Source organism: Populus trichocarpa, chromosome 19, assembly GCF_000002775.5.
Source record: "Populus trichocarpa isolate Nisqually-1 chromosome 19, P.trichocarpa_v4.1, whole genome shotgun sequence".
NCBI lineage: Eukaryota > Viridiplantae > Streptophyta > Magnoliopsida > Malpighiales > Salicaceae > Populus > Populus trichocarpa.
Window position 1 is genome coordinate 3,868,562 of NC_037303.2, and position 16,481 is coordinate 3,885,042.

Here is a 16,481-nt window from a genome sequence, read left to right on the forward strand (position 1 = left end):
GATCTTAAAATAACAAGTAGGAGGTTCTGATTACTCTTACAACACGGTTTTTAGACAAGATTTGGGGGAGGTTTTGGGTGGTTTTCCTGTTCTCCCTCTTGATTTTTCCCTCTTTCTATTGTTCCAGTCGGCCCTCTACCCTCTTCCTCTCTCCCTATTTTTTGATATTTTTCCCTCTCCAACTCTCTTCTCACTCAAGTGTTCAAGGGGGTGGCATGCAATAGGTGATTTTGAATTTCTGATTTTTTTTTATTTTTTAATATGTATTTTTACAAAACAACTTTGGGGGATCCAAAATTGAGTTATAACAATTCTTTTAAGATAAACAGAGACTCTTGCAATTTCCTTCCAATGATTCGTTTTCGGCTTGTTTGTATATCGTGATAACTTGCATATAGCAAAAGCTATAATTGGTCTTGTATAATACATTACATACATCAGACTTCCAATGGTTCTAAAAATGGTAGAGCCACAGGTCAGTAGAGCAGGTGTATCGTTTTCATTGCAGGCATAGCAGTTGTATGGCTTTTCTAGCTGCTTTCTATATAATATCGTATAGGAGGAGGACGTTTTATAGCTATAGAGCAGTTATATGACTTTCATAGCGTTTAGTAGTTGTAGGGATAGGTAGCTACAAGTAGTGCTGGAAGAGAAAACTACCAAAAAGAGAAGCAGTATACGCGACGGTCTAAGCCTTACATAGTTGTCTAGTATATTTTAGTTGTGCTACTGTTTTATCATAATTATCATTTAACTTCACACTAGAGTCAAATGGGGGGTATTGACCTCCTTTATATTGAGATGCTTAAACTTATCAGGTATTTTCTCAATATCATGTTATTGATTAAATGCATAACCACTACTATGTTTTTTAACTTTAATATCTAAAATTGTATCCAATTCACCAAGATCTTTCATTTTAAAAATAGAAGAGAGATACCTTTTGGTTTCAACTATTGCAATCATGTTGGTGCTAAAGGTTAACATGTCATCTTTATAAAGACAAATAATCACACTAAAGTCTTTTGTAAATTTCGAATACATATATTGATTGGCACCATTGTAATGAAAACCATTTAATAAAATTGCTTTGACAAACTTCTTATGCCATTGTTTCGGAGCTTGCTTTAAACCATATAAAGACTTTACCAATTTACAAAAAAAATTCTCATTTTTAGGAAGTATAAAACCCCCAGGTTTGTCCAAATAAACTTCTTCCTTTAAATATCCATTTAAGAAAGTTTTCTTAAAGTCCTTTTGATGAACATAAAAGTTATAAATTGATGCTAAAAAAAATAAAACTCTAATGGATGTAATTTTTGCCACTAGAAAATAAATGTGAAATAATCAACACCTTTATTTTGAGTAAAACCTTTGTTAACTAATCTTGCTTTAAAGGTTTGGTAGAACCACTAGTATTGTATTTTCTTTCAAATACCCACTTACATCCTACTGTCTTAAAGCCTAAAGGGAAATCTATTAGGACCTAAGTATTGTTAGACAATATTGAATCCATTTCATCATTTATTGTTTCTTTTCAAAAAACATCCCTAGAAGACATAACTAGCTTCACAGAATGTCCTTGGATAATCTTTTACATTTAGGGTCTTAGGTGTTCTTTTCAATATTGTGTTTCTACCACGTTCTACTAAAAATGCAATTGAATAAGTAGAAATGAAATATGTATCTAGGTGTTTTTTATATCTAATGTTTTGACTCCTTCTAGGTTCACTTGAACCTATTACTTTTGGGTTTTTATATTTTTTACTTAAAGTTGAGCTAGGAGTCATTGTTGTTAGATTTGGTTCTTGCACTTTTGAATCACTTATGAATTTATTAAAAATAAATTCAACATATACAAATTCAACTATCACATTAGTTTTTAAATCCAAAAGCCTATAAGCTTTTAAATTTTGTTCATAACCAACACAAACACTCTTAAAACCTCTAGGTTTTAATTTTGTTTTATGAGGAGTAGAAACTTTATAAAAAGCTACACACCCTCACACTCTAAAATAATTTAGATTTGGTTTTTTTTATCATTCCATATGTAACGCCTGACGATTTCGTAAGCATTTAAAATTAATTTCCTACAATTTGGTATGTAAAATATGTTTTTTTTTAAATTTATTTTACACTGTAACGAAATTTCTACCGAAATTTCAACAGAGTCTCCCCTATATCGGGAGGTCTTATCAACAACTCATCTTGTATATATCTCATGTTTCATTCCATCATCAACGTATATCCATATTGCATTGCGACCACAATTATTATTAATCATAATATTTTGTAAATCCAGGGATTCATTTTGAACATATAATTTACAACACAAACTAATAGTAATAAACTTGATTAATAACATTAATATTACAAGCATAAATTCTGAAGGTCTCTATGATTAAGATAAAGGAACACTAACATGGTTCCTGTCATATAATTATCTAAAGAAAATACAACAACATCCATTTCATCCCAGATACACATAGAAGAAATAAGGATTTTAACCCTAAGCCATACAAAAGGATTGGAAATACTAATTCCTTAATTCATACAAAAGAACTAGACACCTAGGACACTACTCCTAACAGGAATGAGAAAGACCTGCAACATCAAAATAAGAGAATAATTATATTAAATAAATAAAATACAACCAGATAATGGAGGGTCACCATTACGTGTAACTACACATATGTGTACTGACTCGATAGGGCATAATCATAGTTGATCCGAAAAAGAAGATCCTTTACTACATCTAACGCCTATGCTTCCACAACCTACTTATGGTTTTCTTTTCGATTATCATACATTAACTTTTGTCTTATTTACCCTTTTTCTTATCTGCCCCAAATTCTGAGGCAATCGCTGCCGACACTAATAACTCCTATTAGTGTCATTAGTCACCCTTACCCGGATAGACTAATCAATTCCTTAGCAATGCCGGCACCAATTTAATCGATCGATGACATTGAGCTATTTCCAATCCGAAATAGTCAATCAATTGCTCTCCATCACTTGGAGATGTTTCCGGAAATGCCGATGCCAAGTTCTCTTGACACCATTAACTTCCTCCTCAGGAAGTTAATCAAGTTATAATGGGTTTGCCGATACAAACATTATTTGTCAGTATCATTAACTATTCGTGAAACGAATAGTTAATCAAGTTCAATATTCATTATATTTTCGTCAAGGTCATGCCGTTGTTAACAATATTTGTTAACATCATTAGCCGCCCCTATTCGAGGTCGGCTAATCAAGTCCATAGGCGGTCGTTTTCTTTTTTCTTTTTTTTTATATATATATACATAATATCGACCCATATCCAAACTCCGAATCCTGGAGTCTACGACCAAAATTCAGATTTCAAATCCATGTTCGTTTCACCATATCGTTCCTTTCTTTAGTCATGTCGCACGTCACCCACGCAGCATCGGCTTGGCAATTGTTAAATGTTTGTGACACGACCAAAAGATTGATGTCTTCTCCCAAGTGTAGGAGTGTCGAAGTAATAAATAACCCGGCAAGACTGGGGTCGAACCACAGAGAGGTTAATTGTATAAATTATAAACAACAATAATACAATAGCAATTGTAACAATAATAACAATAACAATAACAATAACAATAATAACGATGATGAAGAAGAAGAAGTTGATGAGAACTTTGAGATGGAAGATTAACATAAGGATTAAACAATGATAACAACAAATGTCAAGGTTAGAGGATCCACTAATGGTATTTCAAACAAGTATAGTATAAACTCTTTTTATTCAATTGGAAACCACACATAAAGGAGGTTCCAATCAGATTATAAATTGTTAACATGATTACATTAGTTATCTTATTCGAATAATGCTAATACTTGTAAATGTTGTCAGACATTCATGATTATAACTTATGTTAACAATAAATCAAGTTCCTTTCATAGCTCAGGTGTCAGTTATACCATACAGTATGGGCTATGAAAGTGCCAAGTATTTATTGTACCAAGTGTTATACAACATAAATCTAGATTAACCATTTAACAAGCAAAGTATTAAGAGTGAACAAGATAACAAATATAAAGCATGTTAGTATCCAACATTAAGGTCCATGCTGAGTTTATATTATACTTATTCTTACACCATTAGTGTACCCTTTTCACCTTGACATGATTAACTTAGCTAAACATAATGAAAGAAAGAAACATAAATAAACAAGATAAGAACATAAATGAGAAAGAAGTTAACTAAGTAAAGAAAAGGAAATGAAAGGCATAAACAAGAGATTGATATAAACAAAACTTAAGTATTATAAAAGAGAGAGCAAGAGCATGATCTTGATCTGAACACCAAGATGCCTAAATACATGGCAAATGCCTCCTTTTATAGACCAAAATTCGGAACAATTGATTTGTTGACTAATTGATGAATGAGTGGCCACATCTTGACTTGGTGACAATTTTTATATTCTTGTCTGCCAAAAACGTCATTGATAACGTCATAATTTGAACAGACTTAAATCATGAAAGTTCTAGGAAATTGTCTCATCTTTCTAGGGTAAAAATTTAAGATCATTTGGACTTCTAGAACTCGAGATATGGGCTGAACACTGAACAGTGTCTGGGCTGCAGGACAGATTCGGACTTCTTCGTTGTTGCTACTAGTTGGACTTGAAAACGACCTTTTTTAATCTTGGGCTCCTCATGAAAGTTGTAGGCCTATGTCTTACCTTTCCATCCATATAAAGTACGTAGACCTAAATCCGAGATCTACAGCTCTAGATATGATCCGATTACCGAACACTGTTCCAGTTTGGACTGCACCAACATCTCTTTTCTAAGTTTGGCCATCTCTTTGTCCTTTCAATTTCAGTACTTCAACTCATCAATCAATTCTTTCATTTATGTGATAAGCCTGCATTTAAGATGAACATTTACCATAAATTAAAGGTATCTTATATTATTAGATTTGTTATTATAAAACATGCTTTAATTAAGGAGTTATTGATACTTCAAGTGCAAAATGATGATATAAAACCTTGATAAAAATGCACTTTTAAGTACAAATCAATTTGCTTTGATTCGTTGGGAGTCGCCACCTAGTATTTAATTGAGGGTTACTAGGAAACCCGGATGTACTGGTCTTGTCAGAGTTTCACAGGTAAGGGACTTGTTGTGATTAGGAAGGTATTAGCACCCCTAACGCACCCTACCTGAGGTAAACTGCTTCGTGGACTTGATGTGTTAAAGAAGTTTTAAAAATTCTGTTCTTTCATCGAATTTTAGAAATACGACTTACGTGTAAGTTCATAATTCTTTATCCGTGAGCAAATCAAAATATTAAATTCTTCTTTACTCTTTGCAATTTTATCATAAAAATAATAATATTAAAAATAAAAAAACATACATAAAACAAATACAAACACACATTCACTTTACTGTATTTTCCTTTTTTCCTTTCCTTTTCCTTTTCTTTTCTTTTTCCTTTTTTTTTACATCCACAATACAAAATATAAATTTAAAACAACTAAACAAAAATTCCATTAACAATTTAAAATTTACAAAATAGTCCCTAAAACTCCAGAAATTGCAGGGAAGGCCTTCTGCAACCACAGGAACAGTGGCGATGCATCTCCGCAGACAGCCCCAAACAACTGGTGGATTCGGCTCGACTCTGTCTCCTCTTCCCTTCTGCACTGGCAGTGAGATTAACGTCACCTACAAAGAAGACAAAAACGCAAGCAAAGTCTCGGTTCTTCCCTCTCTTTTTAGATCTGCTCTCTTCTGGTTTCTCTCTCTCTCTCTCTCGGTTCATTGTTCTTTGCTGGTTGCAGGTCCGGCCGTTGATTCTCGGTCGGAGATGAGGCCGCTTCTGTGGGCGCCGCTGGAGGAAGAAAGACTGTTGTTGGCCGGTAAGGGAGACCGTGGGTCTAAGGAGACGGGGAACGACCCTGCCCGTTCTCTGATCGGGGGAGATGAGGTTGTTTGTTGAGGGCGAGGTTGTTCTGTGTTGAGAGGGAAGAACCACGGCCTTTTGTTGGCTGGGAGAAAGGAGCCTGGTGAGGGGCTGCAGACCTGAGGTCCGGTGAGATGAGGGAGGGAGATCAGCGGTGGCTGGTTCTCTGGGGGCTAGGAATGGAGCGGCCGAGAGAGGGGAAGGTTGGCGCGTGTGGGTCTGGGAGATGGACGTGTTCGGTTGCTGTGGGGAAGGAAATGGGTGTGGAAAAAAAAAGAATCTCAAAGCAGGGGAGAGTGGCGATGGAGAGGCTGGTGGAGAAGGGAAAGTCAGTCCTGTGGCCGGTTGGAAAAATCAAAACCCGGGGGGGTCTGTTTGGTTTGTCTTTGGCAAAAATATGGTGCTGGCTGAGAGGTTGTGTGCAGGGAGGATGAGGCCGTGGCTGGGTGTCTGTGGCCAGTAGCTGGTGGAGATGGATGGAGGAGAAGAAACCCACCGGGTCCAAGCTTGGGTGGGGCGGCGGCAGCTTGGAGAAAAGATCGATTTAGGTTTCCCTTTTTTTTTTACTCTCCAAACTGCCCCCCTCCACTTTGTAAATTTCCTCCTCCCCTTTTTTTGGTAATTTTGACTTATATTTATAGGTGAAATGTTGCTTGGTTCTCAAAATTGGTCCCTCAACTTTCTTTTTTTTTTGTAAAATTTTGATTTTTTTTGTTTTTTTCTTGTATTTTTTTGAAAACGAGCAATATCAACGTCGACTCAATGAGGAAAATCAAGGATTTTAAAAATGACGCGTGAAAAATCAAACGCGTTCAAAAGACCTTTAAAAAATTAAATTCTTTTGAGACAATGCTGAAAATGTTAAAAACGATGCAAATATATTAAAAACATATTTTTTTGGATTTTCGCTGTTTTTCACTATTTTTGGATTTTTCTGAAAATTTTATCAAAAAGGTGGGTCAAAAATTGGGTAACAACAAGTCATATTCACCGGGTGGACATATTAATATAATAATAATATTTCTCGTGCGTGTAGGCAACATTCACATAGAATTAGTATTTGTTTCCCTGGCCGTAGGCAACATTCACATTGTAATAACATTTCTTGCTCATTGGCAACGTTCACACAATAATAATATTTCCCCTACTTGTTGGTAACTTTCACGCAACAATATTTGTACTGCCCGTAGGCAATGTTCACATAGCAATATTTCTCATGATACACAGTAGTACAAAATACACATAATGTCTATCATATAACTAGCATTACAAGAATTTAAACAATTTAAAGAAGCAAGGGGCTAACCATTACCTTGAACTCCTGTTGTACTTGCACATGAGAAGTCGGATCCCACTCTGTATGCTTCTCCTACATTCCAGTAGAACATCCTGAATCAGTACTCGGACCCCTTTCTGATTCATTCATCATATCTATTATTTCACATGCCCAATTAGTTTTGAAAACAAGTTCATGAATAAGCTATTTTTAGTCATCACTTTAATTCATTAAATCAGCATCCATTCTCACTAATATTAAATGTCCTGCCAACTCTTTCTTCTACCTTGGCCGAATATAGGCCTTATTTCTACAATAAATCCTTTTGTGTTTATATTCAAGATAACATTATCAATTCTCATCTATATTGGCATGATATAATATGTTCCACATATTTCAAGTCAAACAGTATTACCACACATATTACATGTTCATCAAAATGATCAAAATTATTATTATTATTATTATTATTTTGCTATAAACTATTCATTAAGCACAACAACCAGATGAAAGAACTTTCTTCCTTAATATGGCTACTTGCTAACAATTCTTGATCAAAACTTCCTAAACACTCATGTTAAATTTTCTTTTATTCAATACCAAGCATTGCTGAGCATGTCAAATGCCTTAAACCATAACCCTTCCCATGTTGTTTTCTTTTTGCCGAACATGCTTAAGTGAATTATAATGAATTTTCTTCAATTCCTTTCATTATCCACTCTAAGCAACATTACCTCACCTAAACATTTTCATATGTATATGATCATTAATAATTGTCTATCTAGAGATGTTCACATTACGCATATAATTTTATTTGTGCCTCTTGCACATTTTCTTCTTTCAAACTAATATATATACCCACAAGTATATTCTCATGGTTTCTTACTCTTTTCATTGAACAATGTACATTAAGATGATATCAATACTTCCTTTAAAATATTATCACTAAATGTTTATTTCTATTCTTCATACAAGGTTATTCCAAGCAGTCATTTCTATTTTTCAAGCAACATTCACCAACCAGAATTTCTCCCTTGAATTTCTTCTCTTGGCCGAAACTTGTGCTCCATGTCCTCATTAGTTCATTCATTTAAATCACATCATTTTCTTCATTTGCAATATATGTTATCATATATAAAACATATACCAATCTCTCAAACAAGAAATTATAAGGGATTCAACATTTATTCATACAATTTCTAAGAACATCAACACTTTTAACTTCTATTCCAGCCCTGTTTTCCTTAAATATTTGTTCAAGATCATGAATCATTGAAATATATCTTCAATTTTCTCCTCCCCCCTTCAAGTCCCCTTATGGCTGGCCCTAATCTAGGGTTTTCTCCTTAGTTTACATCAAGTTTTTCTTACTATACATTCTTTGAAATTTGTTCTTTCCTTTAAAAAAATTCTTGTTCACAATATTAGTTTTCAAAACATTAATATGCACAAAAATCCTAAGTTTTCATTTGGGTTGTTCACCCTTTTCAACAAAGCTCACTCAAGACAACAATGGAGACTGATGGGTTGTTCTTACCATATGAATTAAGCAAGGATTAAGGATGATTTTTGACAACTCTATACGTGTTCTTCTTGTTCTCTTTCTAGGTTGATTCTTCTCCCCCCTCTTTCTGCCTTTAGCCGTGAATCTCTCTCTCTCTACATCTCTATTTTGTGGCCTTTCTCCTCACTTTCACTCTTCATTCACTCTAGCATCATATGGATGAAATGCAAGAGAACACTTTGCTGGAAATTTTGTAAGAGAGAGGGCTGCTAGGGGCTGTCTTGGCCAGCAGTAATGAGAGAGGTAAAGTCACCCTCTTTTCTCCTAACTACTTATACTCCCTCATAAATGAAGTTAGGTCTTGTTTGGTTTGGTTCCATTTTTTTTTCAAGGCTGGTTATCACATTCATTTTGTTGATAACCGGGTCAAATCTTCCCTTACATGCTCTTCTCCAAAACTCACTCATTTCACTCTTATTATTATTTTACTCTTTCTTATATATATTATTCACACTTATTGAATGTTACCAAGTTGTTATTGGGTGAAACTTTTAAATGGGTTTCATGTCGGGTTTTATAAAAGAAAACTTCATCCCTTGAAACTCGTCTTCATTCTCGCTAATATTATAAATTTTAATCCAAAATTTGTAATGTTCATTACAACTTCCACCATACTTTTAAATTTATTTATGGAGTTTATTCTCTCCCTTACCCATTGTATTTATTATTATTTCTACTATTTATTCATTTCTTTTCATATTGAGTCTCCATTACTCATCGGGGTCTTTTCTTTTATTTTCTTTTTCTTACGATCCTATGCGGGGGTTTACACCATACTTCATAAGAAGAAACATTTAATTTCTTAGAAGTTATTCTATTATGAATGTGACATGCAGTAAGCAAAGCTTCACCCCAAAAAATTATTTGGTAACTTAGCATTCAAAAGCATGACATTGACCATATCTATTAATATCCTATTTTTCTTTTCACTATGTTGTGGTGTATAAGGTGTGATCATTTGATGAATTATTTTGTTTTCCTCATACAATGTAGAAAACTCCCTAGAAAAGTATTCATCACCTCTATCACTTTTAAGATTTTTCATTTTCATTTCCTTTTGATTTTCTTTCATTTTCTTGAATTCTTTAAATTTCTCAAAGGCTTAGTCTTTAGTTCTTAACAAGTACACATAGATAAAATGAGAATAATCATTAATGAAAGTTATGAAATATCTTTTCCCACCCTTTGTTAACATACCAATTATTTCACATATATTAGAATGCACTAACTCAAGTAATTGAGAATTTCTTTCAACCTTAGAAAATAGACTTTTAGTTATCTTTACTTGAATACATACTTTACATTTATCATTATCATCATAGGCTTTCAAATATCTATAATTTAGATGACCTAATCTAGCATGATAAAGAGAAGAAGTAGATTCAACCATATAAGCAAAAACAACATTGATTTCATTAATACTGAACCTAAATATGCCATTATAAGAATAACATTTTCCCACAAAGAAAAAACAACATTGATTCATTAATATTGAACCTAAATATATACCATGTCAAAGAATTATCTCAACCCTATAGCTTAAACTGTTAGGTAAGGATCCAAGATATTATTTATATTATTCTCTAACACCATTTTTTTGCACTTTTAGATTTATTTAAAGTTTTAGTAACTAAATTCACTTTAGAGTTTATCGTTAGCAATTCATGCATACGAGATTAAACCTTAATTTGCAAGTGTGTTTGAAATTGTTCATGTCGCACCCTCGCGGCGGAGCGCGGCGATCCTCGATGGATTTCGGGGTTGTTTTTTATTTATATGAATAAAGGAGTCGCCACCTAGTATTATGGTCACTAGGAAACCTAACTAGTCTTTCAGAGATTCTAAGGCAAGGGACTGGTTGCGTAAAGGGAAGGTGTTAGCACCCCTAGTATGCCCTACCTAAGGTAAGCTGCTTGGTGTTTGGTTTGTCTTATAATTGCTATGGTGTTGGTGTTTTCTAATCCCATCAGTTTTTCTCGATTTGATTCTAACTAAATTTATTAAGATAGAAATCCAAGGAGATTCCATGTCCTTTACAAGCTCATTTTTCCCTTGGTATTTCAAGAGTTTGCGACTCGTAAATCGCAAGGAGGAGGGACAAAATTTAGAAATCTAGGGTGCTTTAAAAAAACCTATTTTTTTTTGTCTTAGTGTTTTATACTCTCACGGCTCGTAAACCGTGGAGTAAAAAATTGAAATGTCCTCGATTATAATCAAGGCTTCTTTCAAAGATGTGTGCGGATTTATTATTCCTAGAAAATTATTTTGGATATTTACCACTCCGGGTCTCTTTATCCAAATATTAACAGTGAATAATAACAAATTATTCCTAATAATATTTTGAATATTCGTCCTTTAAGGATTTTTTTATCCAAACATTAACGGTGAATAATAGATGAATTCCCCCCAAAATAAGATTTTTATATTTTTTGGAATATTGGCCAATACCCTTTGGAGTTTTACAAACATGTTGTAAAATCCAGAAATGTAAGAAAATAATTTTTGTGTTTAAGAAATCCATGCGAAAACACATTTTCAAAACTTCAAATATTTTTTTTTTAGAGGAAATTAAAAAAGATGTTAGGATATTGGCCGTATGCAACACACAAAAAACTTCTTTTTTTTACAACAAACACTCCAGTGCTTAAGCATAAATGATAAACCAGTGCACACTTTTTATAACAAACAAACTCCACTGCTATAAATGATAAACCATGCTTGTACAGGGATGATGCATTCACACACAAAGACATTATTCAAGAGGGAAAAAAACATTTAAAGAAGACCCGGCTACTGTTCAAGTGAATTATATTTCACTTGAACAGTACAAACACAAAGGAAAATGCATGCAAAAAGGTGAAGAGAACATACCTGGAGGCAGACGAAGGAGCTGCAACGCTGTTGAAGGCTGCTGGCGAGACTATCAGTGTTGTCGTCTGTTCCAGCTCTTTCTCCCCTATTCTTTGTTCGTCTCCTGAGTTTTAACTTCTGCAATCTTCGTCCCTCTCTCTCTACTGGTTATCTGCACTTTCTGGAGGCAGACGAAGGAGCTGCAATGCTGTTGAAGGCAGCTGGCAAGACTATCAGTGTTGTCGTCTGTTCCAGCTCTTTCTCCCCTATTCTCTGTTCGTCTCCTGAGTTTTAACTTCTGCAATCTTCGTCCCTCTCTCTCTACTGGTTATCTGCACTTTCTTCTCCCCTATTCTGCAGATTTTATTTTGCAGAAAAGGGAGCAACCCGGAAAGCAGTCCCTGCTTCTTTTCTTGTTTTTCTTCTCCTTTTTTCGCCTTGGTTTTCTTTCTTTTTTATGCTCTTTTCTTGCTCTCTTTTCCTGCTCTTTTTTTGCTGCCCCCATTAGGTCATTAGAAGGGCTTATATATATTCTAAATATGTCTCTATTTAGGAAGGATTCAATGCATTAATCCTAGGACGCAAATCCCTACTAATTTGTAGTAAAAAAAATACAAAAAGAAAACTACAATATTCTGATTTTGTGTTGGTGCTTTACGTCTGATTTCTTTCCAGTTTTAGAGGAATGACGGACGAAAATAGAGAAGCTGAAGCGGACGAAATATTTCAGCTATGTGCTGGTAAGTGACTGGTTTCCCCGTCGCCTGCCTCTCTTGCGTTTTCCTTCCAAACTGCTGTTTTTTTTTTTCCTTTCTCTTCATTTTTTCTCTTCTTCTTTTTTTATTTGCTCCCCCCTCTTCTCTTGCTAGGTCATTAGAGGGGTTTATATATAGTCTAACATATCTCTATTTAGGAAAGATTCAATGCATTAATTCTAGGATGCAAATCCCTGCTGATGTGCAATAAAAAAACGCAAAAAGGAAACTGAAATATTCTTATTCCTATTCTGATTTTCAACACTTAATTTCCATTGATCAAAGGGTGGTACAGCTCCTTTCTTTCCTTCCATAGCTGGGACCATGAGGCACCAGCTGTTTCCTTTGAAATGAATCAATAAAAACATAGTCTGTAGCTCTCCAATCAGCAAGACAAACATGGAAACCAGCAGGAAATTTGTAGAAGAAAAAAGGAAAGAAATCAGATGGGTAAGGGTGCATGCTGCAAAGTCTTATTTTCCTTATTCGGTGTGGTAAAAAATCCTATCATTTATGATGATCCAGCCCCCCTCTCCAGCTTTCAATATCCTTCTTCAATTCAATCACTCATTTTAACACTTTTCGATTCAGTCCTTGGTCCAAAAAAAATCCTTCGAATCAGGCCCATGAACTTGGGCAAAAATCCTTCTCGCGGCAGGAATCCCTGCTTTCACACTAGATATTCAAACGGGAATATCTTGATCTTCTGATATCGAAACCAAACCATTCAAAAGCCCAAATTCATCTGCGTGTCTCGGACTACAACTTTGATGGAGGATTCAAATTGAGATAAAATTGTTTTAAAGAACAGAATCTGGCAGTAATCTGGTTGATAAAAAAGGGTCTCCTGATCTAATTCAGAAACTGACAATGCCGAGAATCCCGATATGACTGAGAGTATGACCTAAGAACAAATGATCAAAATTTGTGATGGAAATAGAGTTTTATAGTGCAAAACTAGGGTCAGGATCTTTCTCGCGGCAGGAATCCCTGCTTTCACACTAGATATATTCAAACGGGAATATTTTGAGCTTTTGATATCGAAATCGAGCGATTCAAAAGCCCAAATTTATCTACGCATCTAGGACTACAATTTTGATGAAGGAGTCGAAGTGAGATAAAACTATTTTAGAGAACAGAATCTGACAGTAATCTAGTTGGTCAAAAAGGTTCTTGATCTGACAATGCTGAGCATCCAAATCTGACTGAGAATCTGCCCTAAGAACAATGATCCCTAGGACTACTAAAGGTGTACGTCAATTTTTCAACATATCATGAGTGACAGAATATACCTAGGATGGTCAGATATCGTACGACACCGAGTCAGAATCAGAGCCTAAGTTGGAACAAAAAATTGCGACAATAGCAGAACCATTTTTTTTAATGCAAATTCTGAGGGATTTATTCAACCTTAAAGACCAGATAAAAAAGTAATGAATTTGGCATTATGAAGACTTCTGATCAATCTAAGAAAACCTGACGATTTTGGCAGCAAAGGGGAAGAGAGCAGAAAACAGCTCAAACAGGGTTTCGAAAAAATATTTCTTTCATCTGCTTTTGTCAATCTTCCAGCAAACATGGGGTCCAAAAATGAGTAACAATAGTTCAAATATATAATTGTATGTTGAATGCAACATCATTTTTTTATATTTATTCCAAGATGGAGGTAGTTCTGATAAAACAACCTCTACTTGAAGTGAATTAAGAACTTTGATATCAGGGTTACTATGTTTTGATATTATGATTTGAATTTTATGGACTTGATCAATGGTTAGCTTGTTGTTGGTAATCTCATACTCAAAAAAATTTAAAGCAAGAAAATAATCAAAACATGATTCAAAAAGTATATTAACCTTGTTATTTTTTCATAAAAATAGTTAAACCAAACATATGTATTTTTAATTGTATTGATAATAGAAGAAAATCCAACAAACCTTGCTATGTTCTTTAACTTCCGACGCAGGTTAATATAAATTTAGAAAAAAATTAAAAGAAAATGCCAGACCTATCCCTTTCCTGATCAGGGGACCAACCTCTGGCATTGATAGTGAGATTGAATGGTAATAGGTAACAAAACAATATGCATCTTTTCATGATTATAATATTTTCAGCGCACATGCCACTGAAGAAAAAGTTAATAGCAATAATAAAAAAGGATTGCGATGCAGGAGATTAGAGGATTTGAATAATCAGACTGTGAAAAATATGGAAGATATATTTATAGAATAGATGAATAGATACAAGTGGATACGGTCCAGTCAACTATAATTTTTAATCATACTCAAATATTATTAAGAAATACTATCGCTCTTGTTTTATAACTTTATAATGGACTTGATCAGATTTGGTCATGGTAACAGTCAATGGACAGTGACAAAACAACATGCCTCCTAGCTCAATCACATGCAATCATTTTTTTTTTTCATAAAATAAGCACTTCGTGAAATTGAATTTACTTATACAACTAGAGCTAATTAAAATATTAAATAAATTTTGTATGGGGTTGCTAATTAAATAATTATATACCAAAATTGAGACTTAACTTTTATAAAAGCCAAAATAAGTTGACGGAAACAAACTACGAGACGGAATCATAGATTATAATTATTATGTTTTCATTCATTTTATATCAACCACCAAATCGTAGGTTTAATATCTTGGCTTCCACGGCAGGTTGATACAAAATATGAGAGATTTTAAATTGTTTTTGAATTTAGAAATTAAAAGAATAAATAAAAAAGACCGAGTTGACTTGGTAATATAAGAATTAACCCAATTAGCAGTAGATTAATCTGACATCTCAATTTTTTGAATCTAAATCCAGCCAGATTTTAAGACACGGTCTCAGGAAACACCTCCACTAGGTCTAAGAAATTTTAGATTAGAGCTGAGCCTCTCCCTTAAAAGTGCCTATGGAGTGTTGGAATTGTAGATCTAAGCTGCCTCTTCCATTATCCTCTTAAATATTACACGCATAAATAGATATGGAGGAGATTCGCCGGGCTGCTGTAGCTTATTATGAAAATCAGCCCGCGAAGAATAAGAAATTGGCCAGAAAAGCTTTCAAAGCCATGGATAAGAGCAGAGACGGGAAAATTAGCCTAAGTGAATACGTGGACTATCTCAAGAAAAAAAAAGCCTCAGATTTCACTCATCAGAGCATCTTCAGCTTGCTGGACAAGGACGGCAATGGAAGCTTGGATTTTGAGGAAGCAATCGTCTTGTACTACATCATGCAGAGTGGAAGAGCTCTAATTTGCAAGTCTTGTAATACGTTCTTGGCAGGAGCATACTTCAGTTGCTCTCAATGTTTCTTCAATGATTCAGTTAGCACCTATGAAATTTGTTGTGAATGTTATGGTGGTAAAAATTTCAAACACCACGATTGTGCCATCTTCTGCGATAACTATACTTTACTACGTCAAAGCAGGAGCGCGATACAAGCGGCCCCCATAAAGGTAATTAATTTTAGAAACTAAAACAGTATAATTATTTCTTTACTATTTATTTATTACTATACATTTTCCTAAATTCACTGATATTCTATAGCATAGTTATAGTGATAATGAGAATACATCAGAATCGAAATTTGTTTTATAGTTTGGATGTTACCAATTAGTTTCACGTAATTTACCCATAACAGGACATTAGTATCTTATCATCATGCTTTGTTATCTTTAATTTCAGAAGCGAAGAAAGAGACACCTAGTTGCAGACATAACCGGTGGTGTTGCTGATCTTGCATTAAATTTTTACTGTAGCATTATGTGAAATAATGTTAAGCCACGATGTTCTGAACGAAGTCCTAAGCCAAATCCCAAATATTTGGGTTAAGCAGTGAACGTGGGAACATGCATGTGTGCTGCAGAACGTGGAAGGGGAACATGCATGGTACATGCAACGTGGGAAAATGATGAGTTGGATCGTGGTGCAAGACTATGTTATTTTAGTATTATGTTTTACTTTGATTAACTTCTGTATTACGTGGGCAGAGTATATGTGCTTACGGTTAGCTTGTCTTTGTAATTCAGTTTGTTTGTGGTTTGCTTATTTAAGCAGCTAAAGCTTTCATTAATGGGATATAAAAAAAATTGCACTCAA

General features: G+C 34.3%; 1 long non-coding RNA gene across 1 annotated transcript; it reads left to right on the forward strand.

The window, feature by feature from the left end:
• Window positions 1–15,582: 15,582 nt before the first annotated feature.
• LOC18108204 (uncharacterized) lies at window positions 15,583–16,481 on the forward strand. The gene is made up of 2 exons (XR_008058197.1): window positions 15,583–15,838; window positions 16,068–16,481. It is a non-coding gene; the product is annotated as an uncharacterized LOC18108204 (long non-coding RNA).